General features: G+C 41.0%; 1 long non-coding RNA gene across 7 annotated transcripts; it reads left to right on the plus strand.

The window, feature by feature from the left end:
- Positions 1–610: 610 nt before the first annotated feature.
- On the plus strand, positions 611–4,124 carry LOC127719031 (uncharacterized). 7 transcript variants are annotated; one of them, XR_007990116.1, is made up of 6 exons: positions 611–727; positions 1,138–1,383; positions 1,630–2,284; positions 2,449–2,693; positions 2,858–3,267; positions 3,841–4,124. It is a non-coding gene; the product is annotated as an uncharacterized LOC127719031 (long non-coding RNA). The 7 variants fall into 7 exon arrangements; XR_007990115.1 differs by having other exon boundaries at positions 1,630–2,693; XR_007990121.1 differs by lacking the exon at positions 2,449–2,693.
- The last annotated feature ends 2,659 nt before the right edge of the window (positions 4,125–6,783 follow it).

The raw sequence follows: 6,783 nt of genomic DNA on the forward strand, positions 1-6,783 counted from the left end.
TACCTGCTGCATGGGAATGAGTGGTCCCAAACAATGTCCACATCTATACAGGACAACAATCACTCAAAGGTATACACTTTGTTACCTGCTGCATAGGGATGAGTGATCCCAAACAATGTCCACATATCTATACAGGACAACAATCACTTAAAGGTATACACTTTGTTACCTGCTGCATGGGGATGAGGGATTACAAACAATGTCCACGTCTATACAGGACAACAATCACTTAGAGGTATACACTTTGTTACCTGCTGCATGGGAATGAGTGGTCCCAAACAATGTCCACATCTATACAGGACAACAATCACTCAAAGGTATACACTTTGTTACCTGCTGCATAGGGATGAGTGGTCCCAAACAATGTCCACATCTATACATGACAACAATCACTCAAAGGTATACACTTTGTTACCTGCTGTATGGGGATGAGTGGTCCCAAACAATGTCCACGTCTATACAGGACAACGATCACTTAAAGGTATACACTTTGTTACCTGCTGCATGGGGATGAGTGGTCCCAAACAATGTCCACGTCTATACAGGACAACGATTACTTAAAGGTATACACTTTGTTACCTGCTGCATGGGGATGAGTGGTCCCAACCAATGTCCACATCTTTACAGGACAACGATCACTTAAAGGTATACACTTTGTTACCTGCTGCATGGGGATGACGGGTTACAAACAATGTCCACGTCTATACAGGACAACGATCACTTAAAGGTATACACTTGGTTACCTGCTGCATGGGGATGAGGGGTTACAAACAATGTCCACGTCTATACAGGACAACGATCACTTAAAGGTATACACTTGGTTACCTGCTGCATGGGGATGAGTGGTCCCAAACAATGTCCACGTCTATACAGGACAACGATCACTTAAAGGTATACACTTTGTTACCTGCTGCATGGGGATGAGGGATTACAAACAATGTCCACGTCTATACAGGACAACGATCACTTAAAGGTATACACTTTGTTACCTGCTGCATGGGGATGAAGGGTCCCAAACAATGTCCACGTCTATACAGGACAACGATTACTTAAAGGTATACACTTTGTTACCTGCTGCATGGGGATGAGTGGTCCCAAACAATGTCCACGTCTATACAGGACAACGATTACTTAAAGGTATACACTTTGTTACCTGCTGCATGGGGATGAGTGGTCCCAACCAATGTCCACATCTTTACAGGACAACGATCACTTAAAGGTATACACTTGGTTACCTGCTGCATGGGGATGACGGGTTACAAACAATGTCCACGTCTATACAGGACAACGATCACTTAAAGGTATACACTTGGTTACCTGCTGCATGGGGATGAGGGGTTACAAACAATGTCCACGTCTATACAGGACAACGATCACTTAAAGGTATACACTTGGTTACCTGCTGCATGGGGATGAGTGGTCCCAAACAATGTCCACGTCTATACAGGACAACGATCACTTAAAGGTATACACTTTGTTACCTGCTGCATGGGGATGAGGGATTACAAACAATGTCCACGTCTATACAGGACAACGATCACTTAAAGGTATACACTTTTTTACCTGCTGCATGGGAATGAGTGGTCCCAAACAATGTCCACATCTATACAGGACAACAATCACTTAAAGGTATACACTTTGTTACCTGCTGCATGGGGATGAGGGGTTACAAACAATGTCCACGTCTATACAGGACAACAATCACTTAAAGGTATACACTTTGTTACCTGCTGCTTGGGAATGAGTGGTCCCAAACAATGTCCACGTCTATACAGGAAATGATTACTTAAAGGTATACACTTTGTTACCTGCTGCATGGGAATGAGTGGTCCCAAACAATGTCCACGTCTATACAGGACAACGATCACTTAAAGGTATACACTTTGTTACTTGCTGCATGGGGATGAGTGGTCCCAAACAATGTCCACGTCTATACAGGACAACGATCACTTAAAGGTATACACTTTGTTACCTGCTGCATGGGGATGACGGGTTACAAACAATGTCCACGTCTATACAGGACAACGATCACTTAAAGGTATACACTTTGTTACCTGCTGCATGGGGATGAGTGGTCCCAACCAATGTCCACATCTTTACAGGACAACGATCACTTAAAGGTATACACTTGGTTACCTGCTGCATGGGGATGACGGGTTACAAACAATGTCCACGTCTATACAGGACAACGATCACTTAAAGGTATACACTTGGTTACCTGCTGCATGGGGATGAGGGGTTACAAACAATGTCCACGTCTATACAGGACAACGATCACTTAAAGGTATACACTTGGTTACCTGCTGCATGGGGATGAGTGGTCCCAAACAATGTCCACGTCTATACAGGACAACGATCACTTAAAGGTATACACTTTGTTACCTGCTGCATGGGAATGAGTGGTCCCAAACAATGTCCACATCTATACAGGACAACAATCACTTAAAGGTATACACTTTGTTACCTGCTGCATGGGGATGAGGGGTTACAAACAATGTCCACGTCTATACAGGACAACAATCACTTAAAGGTATACACTTTGTTACCTGCTGCTTGGGAATGAGTGGTCCCAAACAATGTCCACGTCTATACAGGAAATGATTACTTAAAGGTATACACTTTGTTACCTGCTGCATGGGAATGAGTGGTCCCAAACAATGTCCACGTCTATACAGGACAACGATCACTTAAAGGTATACACTTTGTTACTTGCTGCATGGGGATGAGTGGTCCCAAACAATGTCCACGTCTATACAGGACAACGATCACTTAAAGGTATACACTTTGTTACCTGCTGCATGGGAATGAGTGGTCCCAAACAATGTCCACGTCTATACAGGACAAGAATCACTTAAAGGTATACACTTTGTTACCTGCTGCATGGGGATGAGTGGTCCCAAACAATGTCCACGTCTATACAGGACAACGATCACTTAAAGGTATACACTTTGTTACCTGCTGCATGGGGATGACGGGTTACAAACAATGTCCACGTCTATACAGGACAACGATCACTTAAAGGTATACACTTTGTTACCTGCTGCATGGGGATGAGTGGTCCCAACCAATGTCCACATCTTTACAGGACAACGATCACTTAAAGGTATACACTTGGTTACCTGCTGCATGGGGATGACGGGTTACAAACAATGTCCACGTCTATACAGGACAACGATCACTTAAAGGTATACACTTGGTTACCTGCTGCATGGGGATGAGGGGTTACAAACAATGTCCACGTCTATACAGGACAACGATCACTTAAAGGTATACACTTGGTTACCTGCTGCATGGGGATGAGTGGTCCCAAACAATGTCCACGTCTATACAGGACAACGATCACTTAAAGGTATACACTTTGTTACCTGCTGCATGGGAATGAGTGGTCCCAAACAATGTCCACATCTATACAGGACAACAATCACTTAAAGGTATACACTTTGATACCTGCTGCATGGGGATGAGGGGTTACAAACAATGTCCACGTCTATACAGGACAACAATCACTTAAAGGTATACACTTTGTTACCTGCTGCTTGGGAATGAGTGGTCCCAAACAATGTCCACGTCTATACAGGAAATGATTACTTAAAGGTATACACTTTGTTACCTGCTGCATGGGAATGAGTGGTCCCAAACAATGTCCACGTCTATACAGGACAACGATCACTTAAAGGTATACACTTTGTTACTTGCTGCATGGGGATGAGTGGTCCCAAACAATGTCCACGTCTATACAGGACAACGATCACTTAAAGGTATACACTTTGTTACCTGCTGCATGGGAATGAGTGGTCCCAAACAATGTCCACGTCTATACAGGACAAGAATCACTTAAAGGTATACACTTTGTTACCTGCTGCATGGGGATGAGTGGTCCCAAACAATGTCCACGTCTATACAGGACAACGATCACTTAAAGGTATACACTTTGTTACCTGCTGCATGGGGATGAGTTGTCCCAAACAATGTCCACGTCTATAGAGGACAACGATCACCTAAAGGTATACACTTTGTTACCTGCTGCATGGGGAGGAGTGGTCCCAAACAATGTCCACGTCTATACAGGACAACGATCACTTAAAGGTATACACTTTGTTACCTGCTGCATTGGGATGAGTTGTCCCAAAAAATGTCCACGTCTATAGAGGACAACGATCACTTAAAGGTATACACTTTGTTACCTGCTGCATGGGGAGGAGTGGTCCCAAACAATGTCCACGTCTATACAGGACAACAATCACTTAAAGGTATACACTTTGTTACCTGCTGCATGGGGATGAGGGGTTACAAACAATGTCCACGTCTTTACAGTACAACACTACACTACCTCGAATTTTGTCACACTTAACCTGTACTTACTACCCAGAGGATGCAAGGTCCGACGCACTTACCTTGTATATTATAAACAGTACAGTTATCCCTTCATGGTATGCGCTTTGTTACCTGCTGCATGGGGAGTGGCCCGAAACAGTTCTCATGTCGAAACAGAATAACGCTACCTTATAGACGAAAAGTTTGTTATAATTGGAGGATGAAAGTTCCGAAGCACCTACTTTACGCTACAGTGCAAAGGTTATTTTAAAGGGACAATCAAAATTCATAAGTCGAAGACACCAATCAATAAAAATGAAAAAAAAACTTTTTGAATCCCAGCAATGTAAGATACGTGCACTTGTCTTGAACAGGACAATAATAATTAAACGGTGAAAACCTTTTTAAAGCTCGGAGATGGAAGGTTCAAACACTGTCCTCAATGCAAAAACGATGAACACTGTGCTAATAGATTAGGCTTCAAGATAAGATTCAAGGCACCTAATATGTCCCCGGACAACGATCACAAATAAAGGGTGAAACTTAAGTAACCGTTTGGTATGTAAGATCAGAAAACAATGCGCTTGTCTCAACAGATCAACAACCCTTAAAGGTTGAAAACTGTATTACCAGCTTGAAATTTATTGCACATATTATTATCTTTACTTGTTTTATAATAATCATTGTATTATGATGTTTATGTATCTTGCCCGACAAGGGCCCATGATTGGTATAATAAAATAATGTCTAATGTCTAATGTCTATACTACCTGTATTCTACAATCTATCAACTACTTTTACCACTCAACTACAAACGCCCATGAATGGTCGGATACACAGTAAAAGTGAATACATTCAAACCGTTCACCTCAGTAATATTTCTGTTACAATTCAGTGGACTCTTCTCTAATTGAACGATTATTGAAAGCATTAAAGGGGGTACAGAACACCTAAGGGAGTTAACTCTTTAAAAAGCAGTTGAACGTTTAAATCACATACTATCAGAAAAGAGACATCAAGCTTGTCAATGATCAAAATTAGTGTTTGTCAAACTGCTATCTATCCAATGAAATTATTCCTATAAATTGTGTGGTTCAAATTTCTTGAAATTTATATATTTTTGTCAACAGGTCAAAGAAAATATTTTGTCAAAATTTTATGAAAATTAAACGAGCCAAATCTATTTTAGTAAAAGTATCCACCCGGGCTTTTCGGTTTGGCTCGAACTGCCCAGTCTTTACTTTTCTATGTAGTGTTTTGTATACTGTTGTTTGGCTTTTTATCGTTTGTCTTTCTTGCCATGGTTTTGTTTTGTTGGTCTTTCGTCGACTTACGGATTTTGATTGTGCCTTTAGTAACTTTCGTCTCTATGTTAAACTGAACGAGATATTTATTAAGTGCATATTCATAATGTCAACCACAAGCGTGACTTGGTAATAGAAATATGGTCACTTGGGAAAAGAAATTGGTTTTGCTCATTATCGAAGGCCGTACGATGACCTATAGTTGTTACCTTATATGTCATTTGGTCTCTGGTGGAGAGTTGTCTCATTGGCAATCATACCACATCTTCTTATTTTCATAATCTTGGTCTTCTTCAGACCAGCAGTAAAACCCCTGTGAAAGTGGGACGTCCGTTTGTTTGTGCGGTATGTATAAATTCGCAGCTACGTACGGTCAGAATCGGAACGTTATATCCGATGTCTCGTATAGAGAGATCGCCACGCTTTCAGCGCCTTACGAACCATTGCAACAACTCTTTGAGGGGGTCCTTAGGTGGCATGTTGGTAGGTTTAATTTCTGTCCCTTACCCAATTTACCCTCTTTTCCAGCGTAAGTCATAATTTTCCGCCCTTCATCCTCTTCGACCCTATTACCGGACCTACTGTACCTATTGTATGCATTGTTAATTTGTTCTCGTCCTGAACATGAATGAGGTATTTACCACTGACGTTAAGCAACCAACAATCAATCAATAATCATTCATAATATCTCTAGTGACATCAAACCACCTCCAAAAGTTAATCAAAAGCGATACTTTCTACAAGTTTAATCCAAAGCGAGACTTTCAAAACGTTTAATCCAAAGCGAGAATATATATATATCTGCACGTTTAATCCAAAGCGAGACTTTCTTAATTAACGTTTAATCCAAAGCGAGACTATCTAAATTTTTAATCCTAATCTTCATTTTGGCAAAAATTTCACCGAAGGCAGTCGATAGACTTATAACTAGTGTTTGAACATGTACGTTTGTTCATATTTTTAAAAATACACATGACAATTACGTGAGACTTAATTACAGAAAATCTAGGAAATGCTACAAAGATTTAGATAATGCGGAAGGATGTTACCGGTGAAGTAAAATCGTGATTGAAAGACTGATTTTATTGTTATTTTAATACTTTACTATCGTCTGCATTGCCATTAGATATTATAGTGTTACACGCCGCTCTAATCATCATTGGCA

The sequence above is a fragment of the Mytilus californianus genome, unplaced genomic scaffold (genome assembly GCF_021869535.1).
Source record: "Mytilus californianus isolate M0D057914Y unplaced genomic scaffold, xbMytCali1.0.p SCAF_10, whole genome shotgun sequence".
In the NCBI taxonomy this organism is placed as follows: domain Eukaryota; kingdom Metazoa; phylum Mollusca; class Bivalvia; order Mytilida; family Mytilidae; genus Mytilus; species Mytilus californianus.